We start from the raw sequence: 25,851 nt of genomic DNA, 5'->3' as shown, positions 1-25,851 counted from the left end.
TAAGATCCTCCTTAAAACCTATCTCTTTGACCAAGCTTTTGGTCACCTGTCCTAATATCTCCTTATGTGGCTCGTGTCAATGTTTGTTTGATAATTACTCATGTGAAGTGCCTTGGGACATTTCACTACATTAAAGGCGCTATATAAATGCAAGTTATTGTTTTGTAGTATTAGCTGTTATTTTAAGAAACACACAAAGCTTCCATGTGGATTCATGGGGTAGATACATTGTAGAAGAAGCTGGGTGCAAAATGCATTTGTACGTGCTGGTTGCAAGTATGGTAATGGACCCTAATAATAATTTTTAGAAGGTAATATTTGGCTTGACAGTTCTTTATTAAGCCTGTTTAACTAAAGTAACGGCAAGCTGACTCATCTTGATTACCATTGATAGTGTGAAATAAACAGTTTCTTTTTGAGGTACACTTAAAATGGAAGTGTGTCTCTTTAATGATACATCTGTAGTACAGGGAAAAGTACTGGGAACAGTAAGGATCAGGAATAATCAGCACTTACTCACCAATGACAGTCAGCTTGCTTATTGTTTTAAAAAGTCCATGCATCATGTGAATAATTCTGTTGACAAGGTTCCTCCACAAAACTGCACCATTTTATTTTCTCTGACCTGTAAAGCACACTGTGATGTTATTCTCCCCGTGAAACGTGCTATGTAAATGTAGGTTACTGTATTTAAACCAATAGCCGTTCCATAATGCTGTGATACAAGGCGGAACATACGTGTCACATGATTGTTGATAATGAGATCTGTCAATTTACAGATCAATTAAATTCCCAGTCATCGCCGGGTGTGTGCCATGTTTTAAACAGATTAATCGCCTTGCTTCTAACACTCCAGTGAAGCGTTCAAGGTTCTGAAATAGTTGACTGCAAGTGTAGCTGCTTGTTGGAGCTGAGAGGACAGCTTTCATTTTGCTGACAGGAAGTTTCAGCTAAATTCAGGTCTTAATGTCAGACATGCAATTGAGAGAGAGTGAGACAACAGCACTGGGATCAATGAAGGAGGTGGAGAGGTAGTGGCAGCCATCATCCTTGTATATGAGGTAGCTGACCTTCTGCTTCCCAGTGATGTCGCTAAGGGGTCGCAATACAGGATTATGTTGACTTGATTCGACAAGAAAATCTCCAACTGAAAAAAATCTCTATAGAGTGTAAAACAAAGCTGTCACTGAAGAATAATTTGACACGGAGCTCCTGACTAGGTGACTTTGCATATCTTGCAAATTGGGCCATGGCAGGCAATTAGAAGTCGGCATGAAGCCTTAATTGACTTCTTTGTGCTCAACAACAGTAATATAGGGATGATCTATCGGCTTCTTACTTTGAAAAAGCTCAGTAAAATGAATTGAATTGAAACACTCACCAAGTTCATCTATGTCATCAGGAATTATTATGTGATTAGTAGGAACAGACTAATATCATTGGCCGAACTAGGCTTGCATCGGTTACATAATGGACATGTCCAACCAATCACACTCACACCCACACTAAATTTCACTACCTGTCAAAAATTTCCTATTCATAAAAGTAGAACCAAACACATCCCTCAAGAAAAATGAGACACTGTTATTTTGTAATTTTCTCCTCTCTTAGTTCTTCCTCCCCCTCTACCATTTTTGGATCTCCTCCTGTACCTCGCCTTCATCTCTCTTCAGGATCCTTCCTAAACTTGTGAACGCCCCTCTCCCTCTTACCAGGCCCGGCTGTGCATTTTTCTCTCTTCCCAAAACCCCCACTCTTTTCTTAGGCCTTGTTTCGCAGTGTTATCGAGGCCCACGGTACACTTGTGACCTTTCTGTGCTGTATGATTCTCTTGGACCATAACTTGAATGATGTGACTTGAATGATACACTGGAAGGTGCACAAGACAAGAAGACAATTAAGTCACAGAATCAAAAGAAAATAGAACCCGCAGGACTGATGAGAAGTTAGAGGAGGAAAAAAGTTAACAGAATTAAGAAGCAATTTAGACAAAGTCAAAGATTTAAGAAGGCTGAAATTAAAAAGTAATCACACGGGGAAAAGGAAAATACAGAACCAAAAATCAGCAAAGTAGGAAACCAAAAAAGAGAAACAAAAACTGTAAGGAACAGGCAGAGTGATGAGAAGTACTTTGGGATGAATGTCAAGCTGCAATTACTGTCACTTTTGAGTTCGTACAAAGCAGTTTCTGGTCCACATGGAAACAAAATGATCAGTCCAACTCTGGAACCAGAGGCAGATTTTGACCCCAAGCCGGGAAGGGAACGGGGGGGGGGGGCAAACTGCGGATGGGAAACCCGTAAGTACGGTTTTCCCGGACGTCCGTGCGATTTTGACATAAGGATGTCTTTTTTTTTGTCGGTTTGCCGTCCAGCTGACCGGCCTGATTGACAGTCTGGTCTCAGTCAGACGGGAGACCAGCCAGGGAGAGGACGTGTTCAGGTAAGTCCTTGTTTGTATGGATTTGGGGGGGGACAGGGGGCGGCATGGGGGGCACGGGTTGGCACAGGGGTTATGGGGGGAGTCAGTCATGGGGGGAGGGATTGGGAATCAGTCACTGAGGGCTGATGGGATCGGGGGTCATCTCAGGGGTCCACGATCGTTTGCGGGTAGTTGGGGTTCGGGGGTGGGGGTCTCCGATCGTTGAGGGTGGGAGTCGGGGATCATGGCGGGGTCCGTAATCGTGGGGGGGGTTGGAGATCGTTGGAGGGGGGGGGTTCTGCGATCGTTGGGGAGTCACTGCAGGTAGGCTTGTTGAGCCTGGAGGAAGCACTCCTGCACCTTCAGGCCCACAAGCTGTGCCAGAAAGGCACCTACATGTTAGTCTCGGACCTTCTCACCTCCTTTCACGAGGCGTAAAAGAGAAGGCCCGGGAATCCCGGACTCCTGGGGTTGAAATCGGAAAGTGTAGAAAAATGGAGGCCCAAAGCCTCCTTGAAAAGTTTTAATCACCAACTGCCTTCTGGAAGTGGGTTGGTTGCCCACCCCGGTGAAAACCAGAAGTAGACGGGTTGGGGGCGGGTCCGAAATGGTTACGATTTTGAATGCCCCCCCACCCCGAACTCACCCATTTTTCCCTTTTAAAATCGTGCCTCAGATCTCAGTCTGACTCCAGACAACGCTAAAGCCAAATGGTGTAAGACCCCTTCAAAAGCTCATCTTACACTGTCTAGGCTCAGTGCTCCATGCAGTGTAACTCAAATCCATGACTGTACTATCAATTTTCTGCTTTGGACCTCTGTTAGTTATCTTCTTGCTCTTTGGTTAAGTGTCTTTTCTTCCTCCTCCATGACTAAGGGTCCAGGAGCTACTGTACGGAACAGTGCCAGTTTACTAGGAGGAGGCACAGCAGGGTGCTGCTACAGGGAAGGGACTCTCTGCTAACTCACATCTCCACTGCATAACCCATTTGCCACTTTTTGAGTTGAACTGCACATTGCCTAATTGCTAAGCATAATAGATTTATACGGTGTTTTGCTCAGAATAATGCCACGTGTTTTGATTTCATGAATCAAGATTCAGAGAAATGCATCAGTGAGTGCAAGAAAAATAAAAGTTTCCCATCACCTCTATGTCATTAGGGCCTAAATCTCAATTATGTGGATGCTGGGTGACTGGAATACTAAAACCATGCAGGCGACCACAAATAACTGAAGTGCACTCTCTCTCATTGGAGTATGCAATAAGAAAAAGGCGCTGCGTATAAGTGGAGACTTATTAAAATTATTGGAAGGACGGCTGGGACACAAGCAGGAGCGCTAGCAACAGCTGTGTTAATTCACTGCCACAGATGTGTATGTTAAACGAGACAGTCTCCATACTGATAGGCACTTGACCTTTATCTTTGGGATAAGCTTAACCCAGGTGGAAATTTCTGTACACTTACTGCTTTAACTCAGTTGCTGCATTTGTTGTAATATTCTGTGCTTTAAAACTGTTGAATAAATAAACAGGTGGATATTCATTATTCCTCATGATCTGATTACACTATGTTTATCATGACAAATAACTATTTTTTTTTTGTTGTTCATCCTGTTCCCATTCTCCATTGTATAGAAGTTATTGGATTCAGTACACCTTAGATGAACATGGTAGGAGTGGGTAATTGTTTAAGGACTGCAGCAGCCTCTTTACATCGCATTTACATATAACATATTTTACAATTTTCTATTGCATTAATAACAGATGTAGTTTCTGTGTTATGCGTTTTCCTTCCTATCACGCTCAGCATGATAGTGTCTTTTATAAAATATATTTCAAGAGTTGTGACAGATAAATAAAGCCCCTCAGTCCTTATCTGGCTCTGCTCACTCAGCAATTGGAGTCTAAGGCTAAACGTATTTTGCAAAGCTGGTTGACTGGAATCATCTGATTGAATCTTTCTTCTTCAGGGTACTTTAGTGATAAGTTGTTGTGGTTGCCTGGCAACATGCTGGTAACTCTTCGTAGCATCAGGAAGGCACTAATGCTGTAATTCTAAACCCTAATATAAAGGTTTCATCTATGCAATGGCATTCAAACTACCATTCCCATTTCAGTTTGAGCTATGTTATTAAATGTATAAATACAATGGCCACACTAAATGTACCAAACAATTCTTTAGTAAAGCCTACTTAAAGAGGAAGTATGCTCTATTGAATTGTCACATCATTTCAAATGTCACGTAGGGAAATTTCTGTACACTCACTGCTCTAACTCAGTTGCTGCATTTGTTGTAATATTCAGTGCTTTAAAACTATTGGCTAGAGGCAGCTGAGGAACAGATATTTTGGAGGTAATTTCACAAGTGGGCACCACCAGCACAGAGCTTGGCTCAGCGGCCACACATATCAGGAAATCACAGCTGGGCTGTCTACAATTCCCTGATATTTACAGCTGGTGGCTGAGGCTCCACACCGGCAGTGGGATTTGGAAAATTGGCCCTTTAGTGTCCAAGTTAGGCGTTCTAATCATTGACAATAGTAATACAACAGATGGGATGTATCCTAGGTTACTGAGGGAATTAAGGGTGGAAATTGCAGAGGCTTTGACCACAATCTTCCAATCGTCCTTAGATATGGGGACGGTGCCGGAGGACTGGAGAATTGGAAATGTTAATCCCTGTTCAAAAAAGGAGAGAGGGATAAACCCAGCAATTACAGGCCAATCAGCCTAACGTCAGTGGTGGGGAAACTTTGAGAGACAATAATTTAGGACAAAATTAATTGGCACTTGGAAAGGTATGGGCTAATAAATGAAAGTCAGCACGGATTTGATAAAGGAAAATTGTGTTTAACTAACCTGATTGAGTTCTTTGATGAAAAAGCAGAGAGGGCTGATGAGAGTAGTGCAGTTAACGTTGTGTATATGGATTTTCAAAAGGCATTTGATAAACTACCACATAATAGACTTGTTAGCAAAATTAAAGCCAATGGGATTAAAGGGACAGTGGCAGCATGGATACAAAATTGGCTAAGGGACAGAAAGCACAGAGTAGTGGTCTATGGCTGTTTACATGGCTATGGGGAAGGAGCAGGGGAATGGGACTAATTGGATAGCTCTTTTAAAGATCCAGCAAAGGCACCATGTGTCGAATGGCCTCTTCCTGTGTTGTACCTACCATGATACTATGAACATTTTTGATCATTATCTTTTGGTAAAGCAGAAGTGCTAAAGTCATTTGCTTATAGATGGACAGAGGCAGAGATAGATAGAGATAGGTAGGTAGATAGATAGATAGGTAGATATAGGTAGGTAGATAGACAGAGATAGGTAGGGTGATAGATAGATATAGGTAAATAGGGATAGGTAGGTAGATAGACAGAGAAAGGTAGATTTAGTCAGGGATAGATATAGATAGGTAGATAGACAGAGACAGGTAGATAGATAGAGATAGAGATAGGTAGGTGGGTAGATAGACAGAGATAGGTGGATAGATAGAGATAGGTAGATAGATAGAGATAGGTAGACAGATAGACAAAGAAAGGTAGATAGCAGAGATAGATAGATAGATAGATAGATGTAGATAGATAGATGTAGGTAGATAGATAGATATAGGTAAATAGATAGACAGAGATAGATAGATAGATAAATATTGGTAGGTAGATAGATAAAGGTAGGTAGATAGACAGAGGTAGGTAGGTAGACAGAGGTAGGTAGGTAGATAGATAGTGATAGGTAGCCCGGAGCCAGCGAGCTGCGGCGGGATGCCTGTTGGCGACATGCAGCTCACCAGATGAATGTTAATGAACGGGGTCTCCCACCACAGGTATTGGGCGGGTAGCCGCTTGGAAGTTAAAATACCTTCTTATTGTGCAAATCCTACAGTTGGGGCATGGCAAGAAATACTCGGCTGCTCAATGTTCCTGTGATCCTAACCATTTGCTGAGTCATCCTACCAGTGTGTTCCTCTGTGTGGGAAAACTCACTGACCCGGTGGACAGCAAGGCTGAGGTCAGTAGGAGGTCATCATGTAGCCAATCACATGAGTGAACTTGTGTCCTACAACTGTACAATTCATCAGCTTGACATGCCAACGTACCAGAACATCGAGCTACTTAAAACTACACTTTTTAATTTGTGGTATCTTTCTACCAAAATGAAAAATTGTCTTCTCTGTAGAATTTTGATTTTGATGATGTAGTCCACACAATATTACATACAGCCAATAGAATTATACGGAAACCTCAACAGGACTGTTGAAGCCTCGAATGTTGTGGTCCTAATAGAATTGCATCTAGCATTAAAGAAAGAAAGAAAGACTTCCATTTAAATAGCACCTTTCATGACCTCAGGACTTTCCAGAGCGTTTTACAGCCAATTCAGTATTTTTTCACTATTGTAATGTAGGACACACGCCACCAATTTGCGCACAGCAAAATCCCACAAACAGCAATGTGATAATGAGCAGATAATCCGTTTTTAGTGATGTTGGCTGAGAGATAAATATTGGCCAGGACAACGGGGAGAACTTCCCTGCTCTTCTTCAAAATAGTGCCGTGGGATCTTTTACGTCCACCTGAGAGGGCAGACGGGGCCTCGGTTTAACGTCTCGTCCGAAAGTTGACACCTCAGTACTGCACTAGAGTGTCAGCTTAGTTTTTATGCTCAAGTCTCTGGAGTGGGGCTCAAACCTATGACCTTTTGACTCGGAAACAGCTCAGACTGTCCCAACGGCATATCTCAACAAAAAATGGGTGTCATAACAACACTGAACCTTAACATAAACAGTATAAGTTTCTTCCTTCTGTTCTATTCTCCTGCTCCAATAATTTTATCTTAAAAATCTTTCCCCAAATATTAAGTACAGGATGCTTAAATTACAGTAAATGAATGAAATTGGAAACTGATAGAAGCCCTGTGGACCTTACTGTGATTTTCTGTATAAAACGCTCCGAATGTTTTGTGTGTGAACTAAATGATTTTCATTGCATCAACGAATCCAGTATTTTAATGAAACTCAGATATGCACTGATTTTGCAGCAAACCACTTCAACTAGTCAAACAAGCTGTTCACATCGAAATAATGCATAGTCCAAGTCCAGTCAGTGTCTCTGAATCATCTGAAATGCCCAATGACCAGAAAATGCCCAGCTTTCCAATAGTTTGCACGAGTACAAGAATCTAAATGGCGATAGAGCAAAACCTGAAAACAGTGTTGGTTCCACCTCTATATTCTTTAGAGAAAGAGTCGTTTGAAATTTACCTGAAGGGGCATTGGTTTAATGTCTCATCCGAAAGACAGAGTGGCACATGAAACCAGTAAGACCCAAATTAAAAAACATGAATATCAGGAAGGAGTTGAATCTGAACATTAACAACATCACTAGAATTTGATCAGTGTGTTGTTGCAATTCCCAAAGTCCCAAACACACTAAGTTGTACACTCCAATATGTGAAAGAGTGAAGAGTGACCAAAGAGTGAAGTGGGAAGGAATTTTCCACTGTGCAAAAATCCCATTTTTCATGAAGAGAAATTCTGTTTTTCTTTGAAATTATTTGCGAGAGGAGTCATAAATAACCAAGTCTGTAAACGTGCCATACAACTAAGGTAAATAAGAAATGAGGCATAAGTCCCCATTGCCTAACTTGGTAATAGGATTTGGTATGCCAATATTTAAAGTTAATCATAATTATAACTTATTTCAAAAGTTAGATTAGGTTGCAATGTGTGAATAGAAAATTCTTCAGTTTCTAACTGCTGGTTGAAAAGGCAGCATAAGGTTCTGTATTTCTATTTTTCTGTGTACATGGCGTTCTTTAACTCATGGAATACTCAGCTACACAATATCACCTTGATCCCAACCATAAGGAGGTATTAAAGAAAACCATGTGTTGATTCATCCTTCCAATTTAGAATTTTAACTTACACATAAATTAATTTTGCAGAAAATACCACCAGGCTGGTTGAAAAAGTTCCAAATGTTTCTTTGGATTGATATATTCTACACATTGACACGAAAGAATTTGTGGCTGTTCAGAAGGGTTCAGGATCATAGGGCTGGTGTTCCTCTCCAGGCCTGCATTGGGCTCCAGAGGTGTGCTGCAACTGTGAGGGGAGAGATGCACTCCATTTTGCCGGTCTGTCCCTGTGAGGGGGAGGTTGGGGGGGAGGGGGGGGGGGGAAGAGATCAGGAGAAAGAGGCTGCAGTTACACTCCTGGCCACCAGTATTGGGGCCATCCGGCTGCTACTATCCACATACCCTCTGGTCCAGCGAGGGTCCCGGTGCAAGACCCACCACCAGGTTCCTTCGGATAGCCCTCTGTATGGGTGTCCCACAGGTGCAGAGAGAGGCAAGTGAGGCAGTGGTCCTCTCTCACCTCATGACATCGCTACTCCAGGTGCAGCCACCTGAACTCGGGGATGCGCCGGAGCAGAGTTGTGGGCGACTCCCATTTCCACTTAACTCTGCTCGGGAACTAATTGTCCCCCCGGTGCAATGAAAAGGATTATCTTGCTTCATTTCTTTAAGGAGAGATGTGGCATCTCTAAATATTTGACTGAATTAAAATGGAAGGGTTAGACCTTGGTCACCACTCCCTGACCGTAAAGTATCGTCCGGGCAGAAGACAGAGAGAAAAATTGGGCGGGGAGGATCACACATCCATAACAGAGTCCGCCTGATTCTCCTTCCATTCATTTAAATGATGTGGCCTATGAAAGAGAAAAATCAGCCTGGGTTCCCATCCTGGCCATTAACCAGTTAATGAGCTGGAAAGTGTGCCAGTCGAGTGAGTGGCACAACCAGGCTCAGCTGTGATGCCCCCTGCATTTGAATAGCCTGCTAACAGTCACTTTCTAGGTTCACACTTGAAGATGACAATTTGAGCCAGTTACCATAGTGTGTCTGATGACCCTAAAACCACATCCCAGCATGAATCGGCACCTTTAGAAATGGGGGGAAATAAAGAAATGGATGTATTAAACAAAAATATTTTTTATGTGGTATATTTTTGTGATGTTTCTTGAAAGGCAAGTATCCTGCAATACAGCAAATTTATACTTAGTGGTCTTGATTGACAATATGTGAATGGGACTGATTTAAGATTCTTATTCTTGTGTTGAAATCCCTCCATGGCCTTGCCCCTCCCTATCTCTGTAACATCCTCCAGCCCTACAACCTACGAGAAATTTGTGTTCCTCCAATTCTGGCCTCTTGTGCATCCCCAACTTCCTTCACCCCACCATTGGCTGCCGTGCCTTCAGCTGTCTAGGCCTTAAGCTCTGGAATTCCCTCCCTAAACCTCTCCGCCTTTAAGACCCTCCTGAAAACCTACCTCTATGCCTCTTTGACCAAGTTTTTGGTCACCTGTCCTGATGTCTTCCTCTTTGGCTCTGTGTCAATTTTTGTCTGATTACCTTCCTGTGAAATGCCTTGGGACGTTTTACTATGTCAAAGGCACTGCATAAATATGTTGTTGTTTTAAATTATACCTCAGGCAGTCTGCCAGAAGTTACTGCTGGCAGCTTCAGGAATAAAGACAATACCTGAAATTTGTTATTGATCCTGCTACAATTCTGCTAACTGTAAAGGCGCCAAGCCATCAGTCAACAAATTCTTATATATATATAGGTAGCATCCTCCAAGACCTAGAGTGCTGTTTCTGATGTCTGCCACAGTCTTATTGCAGTCAAAACAGTAAATTTACTGAAGCATTATATCACTGACTCAAGGTATTATACACTTGTGTGTCTGAGTCCTTCTCTGCCTTAATGAGGTGTGTTGTCTACAGATGCTGGTATGAGTGTGCCAGCGGGTGGACACAGAGCATCTCTCAGGCAGCCTGACCTGCCTGGCATCCCTCTTCTTCCAAACAATCAGACAGGTGGAACTACTGCCCATCTTCCATGCCCACTGCCCATTTACCCTACCCCAAAATCAGGCAGGAAAATTTGGGGCTTTTATCTCCTGTTCATCTTCTCAACTGGGAAAAGATGTAGTTGGAACCAAGCAGAGCGAGAAATAAAAAATGGAAGTGGAGAAAAAAGTGCAATCATCAATTGTACAACACTTCAGTGTGGGTGTATCATTTGTCGGTGATGAGGAACATTGATATCTCAGCATCTCCAGTGAGAGCCTCAGCCTATTAGGTACCGGTTGTGTAAGAATATTAGAAAGAGGGAAAAATTGACATTTTTAAAAAAATACTACTAACCATCATGCTCTGCAGGCTGTGCTGCATATTTTGCTGAGTGTGTGGCTTATTTTGCTGAATTGTAAACTGTTAACCTTTGACGAGTGACTGACCCTTGTCACCCTTATTGCTAGGCAAGGCAACTATGTGATAATAGAGGAACAATATCCCAAAAAGCGGAACAATAATCCAAAGATAGCAATAAGATCAGGATCATGACTAGATAGCAAGACGAAAGCGGTCACACAAATTGGCCTCCTTAAAAAACTACCTTGAAAAGAGTCTTGTGGTTAAATGAGTAATGTTAAAACAAACTGACCATCTTGTTTTTTTTGAAAAACGACCTTGCAAAAGGGTCTCGTGGTTAGGTGAGTAATGTTAAAAACAAGCTGACCACCTTGAATTTTTTGAAAAACAACTTTGTTAATCCATAAGGGTCTTATGAGTGTTGTTCCATATATGGTGTAAGTTTCCTGCCAGGAGGGCATAAAAAGCTCAGGGCAGAGGGATCAGCGAAGACCACCAGCTGTCGAAAGAACACTTAGCTGTCTGAAGAGGACACCGCAATTAGAAGAACACCTGACTATCAGAAGACTACTTCACTGTGGGAAAACTTGAAACGACCACATCACCAACTTAATTAGGGCCTCTGACCAGAGATCAAATGGGATAATAGTCTTTGATCTTTGTTGTCTAAATTTTTAATACCTTCACATGTTTGATTTGATTATTAATAAATGAGACATTGATTACCAATTGGTGTCACCTCTGAATCTGTTACAGTTGGCACCCACAACTTAACGTATGCATTTGCATGGTGGCGAATTCAATGGTTTTGGCACAATTGATGAATATTTAATCCAAAACTATAATAAGTGAACTCTAAAACAAACACTAAGGCAGCAGAGTGAACTATCACAGTGATCTTTGGCATTTTAGGTGTTCAATTCAGTAAACAAACTCTCTGTTGGCAATCCAATGACTTAAAGGTCACAGGCTCTCGGTATATTGAGAAAAGTAAGCATTCACAGCCGAATCTGCCTCATTATTTCAACGTCAGATTCTTCAGCTGAAAATGTGAAAAACAATTCAGATAACAGCAAAACTGTAGCGAAGGGCATGCTTTACAATATTTCTTCTCTTCGGGCCATAACTGACCTAGGAAGACTCATTGAGATTGCAACTGATTGAAAAATAAAGAATAATTAATTTCTCAGTATGGCCAATTTCACCTCATGAGCCTCATTTAATAATTAAATTTTTAAAAAATTATCAGCAGTTCTGTAAATCTGTGAAATGGAGATTTTAAATATGATTATTCATAACAGCTCATGCTAAATTCAGACATAATTTACTCTTAAAAATATCATTAATAATGTTTGTACTTGGAACTTTAGCTGATTTTGAGTACAGTGCACTCTTAATTCAAAGTCGCTTAATTCAAATTATCTGTTCATTTGAATTTCATCTGCAATGCTTAATTCGAATTACTAGATAATTCAATTTTTTTCATGCAAAAAATGATGTAAAATTTATCGTAGTAAACTGCATAAGAAGATTACCCAACCACTAGAGTGTAGCGTTCTCACTTGCTTGTGAAATTAAAACTTTAATTTGATCCACATACAGTATACGATGTAGCACATCATCACTCAGTCTGTCCTTCATTTATATCTGTCGCTATAAAGCCAAAATCTGGCAAATAATGGCCTAAATGATTTTGGGGTCCCAATTAATCATTTGCTACATGCAAAAAGTACAGCAGGAGCTTTGAGTAGCTGGTTACTTCATTAAATATTGGAGTCCAGGCCAATATCTATCCCTCAACCAGTGTCACTAAAAACAGATTACCTGGTTGTTTATTTCTTTGCTGTTTGTGGGCTCTTGTTGTGCGCAGATTGGCTGTCACATTTCTCTACATTACAACAGCGACTTCAAAAAGTACTTCATTGGCCGTAAAGCGCTTCGGGACATTCTGAGGTTGTGCTAGGAGCTATATTAATGCAAGTACTTTCTTTCATTATCCGTTGAAGAGAGTCCCTGGGAGTGTAAGTGCATCAACCTTCCATGTTACACAGAACTGTGAGATAAATAAAGCCAATAAAAACCAGATTGTTTCTTAACGTTAGTTCAAATTAAATGGTACGCATGAAGAATTCAATAAGAATTAATAAATACAAAGAGGCCCACCCTTTTTACTTAACTAGAGTGAAGAGTTCAAGTTGTTAGGTTTATTGGGTAAAAAGCAGCACAAACCTAAGTTAGACAGCTATCTAATAACAGCCACATCCACTAGAACTGGCAGACAGCCTGTTCGGAATTCAAACTGTTTGAATTGGGATTTTTTTTTTTGGAAAGACTGCATTTTGACAGAATTCCGATTCAGATTCCAGGATTCAGTGCTTCAAAATTATAAAGCAAAAAAAAACAGCTGAGGTTAAGCAATTATTGCTGAAGAATCAGCTGATATTAGATACAACCATAGATGGAGTACCAAAAGACTTTTAATATATCAGCAGGATGTAAGCAAGCTAAACAATAAACTGGTAAGATTGAGATCGATAGATTTTTCTTAGGTTGTACCACAAGGGATATGGAGCAAAGGCGAGTAAATGGAGTTGAGATGCAGATCAGTCATGATCTAATTGAATGACGGAGCAGGCCCGAGAGGTTGAATGGCCTGTGCCTGTTCCTAATGTTACCATATTACTAATAGATTCAAATTGAAGCCATATAGGCCAGGAAGGGTACAGGTTCAATTCCTGGTCTGTTCTGAGTTAGTCCACCTCAGGCAGGATAGCTGCAGGAATCTAAGGTTAGCCTTTGTGGCTCTAGGGGACATTAACCAGAGTATCTACTCCTGACCACTATGCAGTGGTCCCTGCTGGAATATGTGTGGGGATGTCAATTGATGCTTGGCCATGATGTGTCCCACCTACCCACCTACTGCAAAGAATGTGCTGACACTCACTGGCTTTGCTCACACACTGGAGGGCTACCAGTACCCATGGAATCATACTCTGCGTAAGTCACCATCTTCAACAGAGGACTACAGAGCACTCTGCATTATTGAGAAGAGATGGAAATTGTGAATAATTCATCAGCAATCTCATAACAATTTTTGTCTTTAAGAGTTGGAACATTTTAAAAATGATGACAAGCGTCACACACAAGCAATAAAATAGCTGTAAGGACAGGATTGAACTATATCACATGCATATTACTTTTACATTCGCGTCTTCCATCTCCCAAAAGCATATTATAAAAACAACCGGCAATTTGTCACAGCTAAAGAATACACGAAGCAATAACCACCTCCCCATCTCCCCAGAGCATTTCTTTGTACTCCTATGAAAATGATGATTATAAATGGCTTCTCATTCAAGATGTTCTTGATGTAGGTGTCACTGTATCAACATTCAACAAATAAATAAAGACAATTACAAGGGGAGCGCTGTCGTGAAGCAAACACATCTAAAATTCTGAATTATTACCGCTATGGCATTGCTTACAATAAACAGTTGTCCATGTCACTTGGTAATTTATGCACATAATTATGAAAAATACAACATCTACTATCCCTTGTGTTCTTTGGATCACTTCCACTCGACTCTGAGTCATGTTGTTGGATAAACTTTCTGTCAGTTCCCTAGACCAAAGGCACCAGGAAGTCTGTATTATGTTAGCTTTTCTGGGCCTTCAATTCCTAGAGGGAAATGTTTTCCAAGCGTAGCTTTAATACAGGTGCTGTGCACTTTGCATTTAGTCTTTGAAGGTTAATTTAGGAAAGGGAGACATAAAACAAATCAATTTGTTTCTGTCCTGTGGCAGAGCAATTCATGAATCTTCAAAAAACAAGAGTGGGTCAATAATGTAGTCATATTTGTGAAGGACAAATTATGATTGATAAAATTAAAAGGGAAAAGAAAAATTGCATCAGACGGTATAAACAAAACAGAAAATGGGTGTGAAGCTGTGCTGTATTACTGTGACTCCCTCGTTACACAAAGTGGCATTAGCAAATCCCCACTTGAATCATTTGTGACTGCATTGCAGGAGCAGGAAAATCTCATCCAATTTTAATGACATAGCTATTTCTGACACCTGATATGGTATAGCGTGGTACACAGAGGTTGTATGCCAATCTTCCACCATCTACTTAATAGAATTTACAGAGTGAAGACAGATTACAGTACTGCCGATTTAGGATTAGTGTTATCACGTACAGCTGTGTGACTCTATCAAGGACTGAGCTTCATTCCCTCAGATTGTGTTCACACGGTTATCAAACTACCTATTCAGCAGTGAAAAATACTAAGAATTTAGCACATCTTTGAGGTGTGTAATTGGATTCCAGAGGACACCTGCAAAGAAATGAATTTTCTACTACTGCCATTTCCTTCTTAGGGGTCGTCTTCATATTGTATTTTCACCCTCTTCCCTGCCATACATGCCTTGGCATTAGCATGGTATTTGGCAAGGCCAGTAACACGACAGGACTGAGGTGGGGCGGAGCAAATGGTCCATCGTTTGCGGCTGAACGCACGTCACTGAGTTACTGTAACTGTAACCCCATTCCCGCAATGCAACCTTTGAACGGCCAGTGCCAGTGCGGAAGCGATTGACGCATTGTCAGAGAGAAGAAAACATTCTTAAAATAATTCTTAAAGATGCCATGTGGACACTATTGGGAGTGTTTACTGTAGCCGCATACCTTCCATAGAAGCACAGAGATCATGTTCCAGCCCCTTACGTAAGACATGGTCTGGCTCCCATTGACACTAGTTATTTACAACAGTCTTCAAGTCTTCATTCTGTTCTGTTGATACACTTCATCCCGTTCCGATTGAAAGTTTGCACTGTGTTTACAACACAGTTTGGTCAAACTTTCATAATAAACAGCAACCAAAAATATTTTTCCATAGATGCACTGCCAATGGAATAAAGAAATTGCTTTGGCAAGACCATAATTCATATTTTCAGAGCAACAGAGATCAGTTAACAGTTTCTTGTTGATCATGATGATATATTATAATCCAAAGTGTTTAATCCCTTTTTTATTGGTATAACTGTTAGTGGAATAAAGTAGCAATGGGTAATTGCTTCCCTCTGTGACACTGCCAGAAGGCCACTAGCTTTTTAATGCAGGCATTTGATTAGAGAAAGATTATATTATGATTTACAAAGCAAATTAGGTACAAGACTTCAAAATCCTCATCATCTTTAAGTAGCTCCAAGGCCTTGCTCTACCCTAGCTCTATAATTTTCTCTAGCCCTCTATCCCAGTTTGTATCTTCCACTCTTTGGGGGTGATTTTAAACCACAAGAACGAATGAGTTGGGGACGGGTGGGAGTTGAAAATAGTTGTTTTTTTGTGTTGCAACCGCAAAATTTTCGGACCTTGCATTCCCAGTGGGAAGCTTGTACTTTTACGCACCGACGTTAAATCCGGAAAAAAAGCCGGGTTGCGGTTGTGACGCAAAAAACAACTATTTTCAACTCCCACCCGCCCCCAACCTACCCATTCTTGGGGTTTGAAATCACCCCCTTCGACTCTGGTCAACTGCAAGTCGCTGCCTCCTTCACCAATGCCAGAGCCCTCAGCCCCCATGTCACTGCACTCTGACATTCTCTTGCTACTCCTTATTCCCATCGTACCCGCCTTCCCACCTTCCAAAGTCTCCATCAAAGCTACCTCACTGACCATGCCTTCAATAACCCCCTCCCCTAACTCTTGTCCTACTTTCTGCACAAGTCATCTGTTTCCCCCTCCCCCCTGTAAAGCATCTTGGGACATATCATTAGATGAAAGACAACATAAATGTAAGTTGCTTTATAGGGTAGCTCAGGGCTGCAGCAAAAATAATGGCATCCTTACCCAGTTGAAAACTGTAACTTTATCAATTGTTTTCCAAGGAATACATGGGGCTCAATTTTAAACATCTATTGCGGGTGCGTTGGTGGGGGTGGGGGGGCTGCGAGAATGGCAGAAATGCAGAGTGGGTTTGGAAGCCGGCTCCTGAGTTTCCCACGGATGTACCTATGTGCGTGCGGACGTCCTGAATCTGGAAGTCCCGCTGGCAATTAAAGCCGGCGGGATGATAGGTAAAGAGCCAAATGTAAGACACTGTACTTGTGACATATTAGGTAGTTGGAACGATTTTTAACTTACCTGGGTGGCTTTCCCATGGCTTCTGATTCACACCTGGTGAAACCTCCTCTCCGATCTCCCCCTCTTCACCGCCACCGCCACCCCCCCCCCCGATGCCCCACCCCGATTCTCCCCTCTCCCCTCCGATCTTCCACTCTCCCCCCACACTGATCTTCCATTCCAGCGCTGGATGACATCTCACTCTCTCTCTTTCTCTCCCGCCCACCTCAGCGTTGCAACTCCTGTCGGCAGCCAGCCTGTCAATCAGGCTGGCTGCCAGGTGCAAAACCCAGAAACAACTTTAATCACTGTGAATTACATTGCGATCGTGTCGGAAACGGTAAGTTTTTTTTATTCGGGTTTGCCACCTGCACCTTCACCCACCCCGCTGCCAACCCGCCACCATTTCAAAATTGAGCCCATGGAGTAAATGGAAATGTTAAAGGAGAGATTAATTTTGAAATTAAAATAATACCTCGATAAGATATCCGGAATAAAACCTCTTACAGTTTGACAGGATTATTTGTGGACAATTTTATGTGAATAAGGATTAATTTGCACAATAACTTATGTCTGATTCGGTAGTAGCAGAGAAGATTCTGATCAATTCTGAGGGGCTTATTTCTATACAACACAACACAAGTCTGGTATGAGAGCAGTACCTTATTAATCTGGATGTTAATCAAAGCCAGAATACTATAATTCTCACAGAGCTGGGGAAATATCTGATGCTGCTTCCTACATCTAACGTCACAAGATATTTGATGATTTAAGAACCAGATAACACTGACAAGTGAAATTTATAGTGGATTTCGGAAAATGCTGGAGAGAACCTTAAACATTTCAATTGAGGTTCCCAGAAGGTTCAAAAGGTTTTGGATGCTGCAGGTTAGCTAGAACCAGTTGCATGAATTGTGCCAGTTGTGGAAACTGTAACAGTCCGAATCAATTCTAAAAAATAAATTCTAACAACGAGAATAAAGCATTTTGAGTTGAAAACTGACATGAAAACAATCACAGAGTTAAAGTGAATGGCCGGCCCAATAAATATTCCTGATGTTGCTAACCTAAATACTATATATATTATTCCCAGATTTTTGTGCTTTATTGAAAAACTGGAGAAATGTCTGATTTTCATCATAACTTCAATTCATTAACGACATCGCGAGGTTGCACAATTTTCAAACAGATGCTTTGACAACGCAATTTCATTAGTAATAATAAGAAAAATAGCAGAAATTACAAGATACTTAGAATAATAATCCATTGAGTCTTCTCAAGCCATGTTGCTGGTATGAACGTGGAGAAGTTCATTAATGCAGCTATAATCAATGCAGTATTTGTGGACAATATCCATGAAAACCGTGACAAGTTCACTTTACTGAGCAGCCCATGCTCGTACTGGTAACCTCTGTAACAGAGCGTCGCACTGAGATTTTTAATGGGGTGGAATAGTGCTAAAACATGCTAAGGAGGCAACCAGAATTGGGCATATGTCACTGAAAGAGATAACTTCATCTCAACTATCTTGAAATCAGTTACACAATTTAAACACCACAAAGGTAAGTTGTGAATATGATTATAAAGTAGCAGCACAGAACCTGTTGGAAAGTAGTATTGTGATATGTGAAAAAATAGTTCAGACACAGAGAAATATTAACAAGTAAGATGGCAGAAGTAAAAATAGCAGGGTTAAACAAATCACATTATTTACGTCACGATGAGAAAGAGAATGTATCGCAGAAAGGAGTTTCTACAGACCGAATCATTCAGACTGAATCTCTACTGCAAAATTGGGACATGACAAGAAGGCAGAGTGCAACAGGTTGTGGACTACATGACCAGACAAAATTCATAACATGCTAGGAAGCAATAAAGAAGTTATTGAGAGGTGTGGGAACTCATCCTGGGATGAGAGGGTTGTCCTGTGAGGACAGATTGAGTAGAATGGGCCTATATTCTCTGGAGTTCAGAAGAATGAGAGGTGATCTCATTGAAACATATAAGATTCTGAGAGGGCTTGACAGGGTAGATGCTGAGAGGTTGTTTCCCCTGGCTGGAGAGTCTAGAACTAGGGAGCATAGTCTCAGGATAAGGGGTCGGCCATTTAGGACTGAGATGAGGAGGAATTTCTTCACTCAGAGGGTTGTGAATCTTTGGAATTCTCTACCCCAGAGGGCTGTAGATGCTCAGTCGTTGAGTATATTCAGGGCTGAGATAGATAGATTTTTGGATTCTAGGGGAATCAAGAGATAAGGGGATTGAGGCGTTGAAGCCAAAGGTCAGCCATAACCTTATTGAATGACGGAGCAGACTTGAGGGGCTGTATGGCCTACTCCTGCTCCTATTTCTTATGTTCTTAAGTTCTTAGAAGTTGGAGGGGTACGAGCCATACTAATCATATAGTCTATGATTGGTCCAACATGTTATTTCAATATGTTCATACATGTTGTACAAAAACGCACAATGATATATGTCGTGATAATGGAGCAGTCAGAATGTCCTCTTAGCTTATCACTACAATTTCATGCTGATTAACACTTCAGGGCTGAATTTAACCACTGTCTTCCCCCCCCCGCCCCCCGCCCCCCGCTAATAATGTGGGCAGAGGGGTTAAGATGGAGGATAGAGGAGGCGCAACGTCCCGCCCTCCACTGTTTTTACTTGCCTGAGTTCAGGCACACAAAGGCCACTCACCCCAGAGGAGTAAGGGCCTAATTTAAATGACGTCATTGGAGCGTCCATGCCATTTTAACCCCGGGCCCGACTAAGGACTGCACAGTCTCCAATCCACCAGCAAAAGCTGAACGGCAACAGGAACCAGGCCACAGGAGGCCCAGGTTAGTGTTTTATTTTCTAATTTTTAAAAAGGTTTCCCTACAGGGCTAGGAGAAGCAGGAGTGTTCCTCCAGACCCCACAAGGATATCTTGGGCCTCCCCTGCCCCAGGCACCAATCACAGACTTGCCAACCCTCCCCTCCACCAACAACGCCCCCCCGCCACTCTATATTGTTACTTACCTTGCCAGGGACTGTTTCAGTCGGTTCCCAGGCACAGCTTGATCCACCCATCAATTTGGACTCCCGTCCGTCGGCGGTTACATAATTCCCACTGGATTCTGGTTCCGGGAGGCCGGATTGTTTGCAGCCCGCTTCAGCCCCCGTGCCCTCGATTCTAGGCCTGAGTTAAAATCAGCCCTTTCTGCTCTTTCCTCCTTTGCCCCCTTTAACCAGGTACAACTGCAGATAACACACAGTGACTGAGCTCCCTGATACCCGCGTAAATATGGGAAGGGTTTGTAATTACTCGAATACTCTTCTCAAGTCTTCTCAGTTTTCAGCCACCTGAATAGTTAATTACTGATCTAAGAACTCACAATGGGACCCAACAACATCAACCCTAGGACCGGGCTAGTGGTGGCCCTGGTCAGTGTCTTCTTGGTGTTTGGTTTTATGTTCACGGTATCTGGAGTTAGAGGAGAGTCAGAGGGACATCATTCCGATAGCCATCGGGCCTGCCGTCTACTTGCCAGGCGTCGCTGCCATCGTCCTGGCTGACGGGTGTGGCAAGGGACCTCCATGCCAATGGACCCGCTGCTGCTCTACCAGGGAAGACGCGGAGGACGAATTTCTGGATGATCTGAACAACAAAGGGAGCTGCCAGGATGTGTCCAAGATCTCCACCAGAGTCTAGACTAATGAAGTCGAGGATGGAGGACCCACCAAGAGTCTGATCAGGAAAAGCGACCAGGAAGCAGCCAGGAGATACCTGGAGACTACTATCCGGCCAGTGTCTTCAACTGCAGGGTGGTCAACCAACTCTGTTCCAACAAGAACATCGCTTTCTACACTGGTGTCTATTCTATCCAGGAAAGTGTGCCCTACAGTAGATGTTACTGCTGCTACCAAAAGAGTGTTAGGCAAATTTGTTGTTGAGGGCGAGGGGGGGTGGTGGGGAGAGAGGAAAGTCCTGTGTCACATTTATTACCAGTCCCAGAGAGCCTCGACAATTTCAATCCAAAGTTTACTGTATTACCTCTGATAGTAATCAGCCTTTCATTGATAATTTACCAATCGATATTGCCATAAAGTTAGTTTAACACTTACTAAGGCAGTGCCTCTTTGAGCTTGTTGAGGTTCTTTTCCTGTAGGTCACCAGCGTCATCCTGGTTTAGTCTAAGTATCAGCGACAATCAAAGCAGCGTTAACCCGGCATGTTCGTGATCGCCATTGATTTTATAGCTGTGAGCGCGGAGCTACGATAATTAAATTCCCACCGTCTCGGCGAGGGTAATGGCGGAGTGGCACAGAAGGTCCCATGAAATTTTGGGGTGGCACACACAATGGCGTGAGTCACTTACACCATATTTTTATGGAAATTTTTCTCCATTATAATGGCAAACGCTGTAGATGCGCTGTTGCTATAGCACAAGTTTTCAGGAAATTCCAGGCCAAGGTGACCGTCAGTTACTTACGCTACTATATATGGTCTCAGTCACAGTTACCTTGCCTAACAATATATAGAAAAGAAAGAAAGAACTTGCATTTATATAGCGCCTTTCATGACCTCAGGACATCCAAAAGCGCAATAAAGCCAATGAAGTACTTTAGAAGTGCAATCACTGTGCTAATGTCGGAAATAGGTCTGAAGGACAACCATATTTTGCAATTATGTTACATAGCCTAATACGGGTTGTCTCACATTGATGTTAATGGCAATTCAAGGAGATATAGATGTCAGCTTTTGTTTAATGACGAGTTTCAGTAAACAGTTGCAGTCAATTGTTTGAGTAAAAATTGCAATTGAGGCAGTTTATTCTCTACTTGAAAGGAGTCTAAATCAGGATCTGCAGCGAGCAAGTTGTTACATTTTGCAATTTCTCAATGCCCAGCAATATATAAAATGTGCTGCAACCTTCACTTTACTCTGTGAGATTTTACCTCGTGCAATGTGTACTGTCATTGCAAAAATAAGGCAGCTTTTGAAAAGCAACAACAGAATTGATGTAGAGTTGCAAACTCCTCACCCCTTATAAGAACATCACAATGGAGATCATTGGGTAGGAGGCAATGCAGGGACAGGCGCTTATGTGGATCCTAACATTCAAAGATTTGTGCAAAGTGAATCACATACATTTAGTGCACCAATGAATGCCATGTGAATCACGTGTCTGCTCCTCACGCAAATGTAGCTTATACTGTTATTGTAACAACTAAATGCTTTCAAATGCCTCGTTGCCAATCACGTTTTTCGTTTCTTCTTGCAGAAATAAGGGGGTCGATTTTAGCACCCGCGATCGGGTGCGTTCCTGGCGGGGGGCTCCGAAAATCGGGGATTCCCGGGGCGGGTCAGGAGCCCAGTTTCAACCCGACCACTTCCGGGTTTCCCACAGATGCGCTGACATTAAAGTATTTATTTTGGTATTTCAGGTCGTTTACAGACCTGATTAACGAGATATTTTAGGAGGGTTGGGATTTTACAAACAACTGGGACTGTTTCCTGTACTGGGGGAAACACTCCCAGTTCAAATGGACATGTTGCAGCCATCAGCCTGTGGCAGCTGCAAAGGTCCATTTGACAGGTTGTGGGGGGAGACCCTCGCTCATTGCAGGAGGCCACTCTGTCACTTTGGACAAAGTTTGGCCTCCCCCACCCTCCTCCTAACAATAAAATTCACCAACTTTCACACTTACCCTGGTGTCCAGACACATGTACCTACCTTGCGGACCCCCTCAGATGTACATCTTCTGGATGGGGGCCGCCGTAGCTGCAGTCATGACCTCCTCGGAGGGCGAACAGCAGCACCAGCCTCGCCGGCCATGCCGTCCACCTCTGACACGTGGAGCTCCACAACACAGTGCTGTGACACATCCACCTGCACAGCAGGAGGGAGGGCAACCGCAGAGAGAGATGCGTCGCAGAGGGCACTACCCTCGCCACAGGGTCCACAGACCGAGGCTCAGCTTCCTGGACCTCTCTGAGCAGCAGTGCACATGGAGGCTCAGAGTCACTCGACCTGTAGTCGTGGACATCTGCAGCCTCCTTCATGCCGAGCTGCCCCCGGCTGGCCCGAGCACCATCTTCTTACCTGTCGCTCTCAAAGTCACCACTGCCCTCAACAACTTCTCCTCCACATTCTTCCAGGGTGCCACCGGGGACATCGCCGACGTCTCTCAGTCGTCTGCACAAAAAAGCCCTACAAATACACCTACACCCACTCTGCAGTGACACAATGGGTGGCATCAGTTGTGGGTCTTCATTGTGATCCTCAGGAAAGGGCATTATTGCACAAACCAGACAAGATTCGCAAAAACATGGCAGTAGTGGTGACAATATAATATGTAATGTGAGTTGCTCAGAAATTAAATATAAGTAAAAACCATGACAAACCCTCAAACACCCTTGTGCACCCCCTTCATGCTCACAACACATTTGCCTTACGCTGCCTACTGCACATATGTGATGCATGCCCTGTGGCTGCAGCACAGGTAGTGGCAGGTTGAGTGAGGCTGATTGTGAAAGAGATGCATGAGATGGGTGAATATGAGATAGAGCCATGAGATTGTATGAGGATTGGGTTGAGTGGTAGTGGCGGGTTTGAGTACTGGCGAGGTGAGTAAGTGCAGGTAAGATGAGGATGAGCTTTGAGTGGGTGTGAGGGGTGATGTGACAGAGTAGTGTTGGCAGTGCAGAAGGAGATGTGGGGTGGGGGCGGTGATGTGGCAGACGGAGTGTAGGGGAATGAGCAAGTGTACTCACTTCGGCTGACCTACTTTGATCATTGCAGCGCCTCCTGCACTGTATGCAGGTGGGCGATATGTTGGTGGTGCAGGTGACCTCCTCTGCCACCTCAAGCCAGGCCTTCTTGGTGGCAGAGGCAGGCCGCTTCCTCTCGCCCGCCAGGGGGGGGGGGGAAGATCTCTGTCCTCCCCCTCCTCCTCACCCCATCCAATGATACCTGGAGTGAGGCATCATTAAACCTGGGAGCAGCCTTCCCCCTGGGCTGCTCCATGCTGTAATTTTTCCTATTTCTTGCAGCATCAGTCAGTGGAGGACTGCCCCTTTAAATAGGGCTCCTCCAGCTGACAGACCTTACTGCGCATGCGCAGTCCGCCCGCCGTGGTAAGTGGATCCAATTGGCCTGCAATTGCGTTCTGGGCAGACTGATTTCACTGGGCGCGTTACCCACGCTCCCAATCGCCCCCCCACCCCCGCTGCGAACCCACCGCCATGGTAATATCGGGCCCCAAGGTCTGCAAAGTGAGTTATCCACATCACTCAAGTCAGACACACGCCCAGTGACGTACATCTTGGAGGGTCGTTGTGAGTTTCAGTGGTAGTCTTTAGGCACAGGTGAGGAAGAGCCAGAGGGGGGGTTGAGACCAATGGATTGGCTGCTGCTGAGAGAAGGTCAAGCATGGCTAGAGACCCTGCTGAGTCACTTTGTGATTACGTCCTCACAGGTTTACCCATGAAACACATTCCTATATAAGTAAGAGTAGGTGAGCAAGTCTCTTGCGTCAGTACAGGAGACGCTTCAGTGCCAAGAGTTGACTACTCTGTGGGCTACAACGGAGCCAAGAGCACCATGAATAGCTTCCTCAGAGCAGAGCTCAGACATACAGGATGAGAATACAGAAGCCATATCTCTCAGGAAAGCACCTCCTGATCTTGGCCTGGTGTGATGCTCCACGTTCCATGATTGCTGCTGGTTTCAGGTCATTGGAAGCGTACCTACCAGATAGGCAATTAATACCTGCCATTTATGTCCTAGCAATGCTGGGCACAGGTGCACCTGTGCGTCTCTGGTGTTTAATCTTTCTGAGGCCCTGGGAGGGGCATTTAAAATTTAAAAGGTTGGTTTCATCAATGCAATTAATCGTACAGCTGCACCAATTGCATTACCAAAACTGGCAGAAACAGGAACTAGGGGTTTACAATTCTGACATCCTCATTGGCCCCACTAACGCTGTAGCAAGCGAATCATTGGTGACGAGCACCTACCAGCAACATGACAATGTCGCTGACCCCATGGTTATGGGCTGGGGTCAGGGTGCCTCCATGGGGTCAGTGGAAGATTCCCTCACTTCCCAGATTCACCCCATGAATACCTCCCCCAAAATCTCTGGCCCTACACCTTTGCTGAAGCACCATCTCCTCCTACACTGGTTTTTATTGAGTGGCTGAGATGGAAGTGGCACAATTGGTACCTCAAGTACTTGCAAGGTCTGAAGATCCACCTCCTATGTCTATAAACCTTCCCTGCTGTCCTTGCTCCTCCTCCATATCCAACAATAGACTCGATGTAGCTTAAAGTCTCTTGTTGCCAATAACCATTCGACAATGCAAACTCTGTCTGTTCCTTCAGCTGCTTCAACTCCAGATTGAAATTGAGGTAATCGATACAATTTGAGAAAACAATGAAGACAAAGTAGCAAATATGTCTAAGGTTTGCACATTTCCCATTAATTGCTTCTTAACAAGCAAGTAACATGGAAAATGGGCTTCAATACTAGATCTGTGCATGACACTATTTTACTCCAGGAGGAATTTTTGATGCTGATGTTAATGGCCCAGAAATTGCTCAGTGAACCAACAGTGCTCGCCACTCCACAGGTTTATGCTAACCCACTAATTTACTGGGTGCACTTCCTCCAATAGGAAGCGGAGAAGAGCCCAGCGTTAATTCCAGTGAAGCTAGGACCCATGGGAGAAGCGAGAGGAGTGATCTCTCCCCTCGACCAATCAGATTGCAGCATTTTCGACACGCTGCGAAGAGTTTCTGCAGGCTAGAATGTAAAATCCAGGAAGTGAAAGATACAACACTAAAATCATTTGTAAAAACAGTTATAGACAGCAAAAAAAAGGGAGGGCAAGAAATAATCAAATTAAATAAAAGAGACAGAAGGGGAAAGTAAAAAAAACATTTTTTAATTTTTAAAAATAAAATGTTTTTAATGACCAAAAACTATTAAAGTAAGGAGTAACAAGACTCCACATTTTTAAAAGTTAATTTTTAGTTGTTTGGCAATCATTAAGAGTTACGCACTGTTAAACCTCAGTTTAGACCTGGTATTTTTAAGCG

General features: G+C 43.1%; 1 protein-coding gene and 1 pseudogene across 4 annotated transcripts in view; one reads left to right on the top strand and one right to left on the bottom strand.

Moving 5' to 3' along the window:
• Window positions 1-25,851, bottom strand: part of prkg1b (protein kinase cGMP-dependent 1b) — a 609,599-nt gene that overhangs the window by 267,342 nt on the left and 316,406 nt on the right. The gene's annotated exons all lie outside the window — the stretch shown is intronic.
• LOC137340364 (transmembrane protein 215-like) lies at window positions 20,144-20,989 on the top strand (annotated as a pseudogene).

Source organism: Heptranchias perlo, chromosome 21, assembly GCF_035084215.1.
Source record: "Heptranchias perlo isolate sHepPer1 chromosome 21, sHepPer1.hap1, whole genome shotgun sequence".
Classification (NCBI taxonomy): Eukaryota; Metazoa; Chordata; class Chondrichthyes; order Hexanchiformes; family Hexanchidae; genus Heptranchias; species Heptranchias perlo.
Note: the sequence above shows the minus strand (reverse complement) of the source record. Positions and strands in the feature narration are given on the sequence as shown.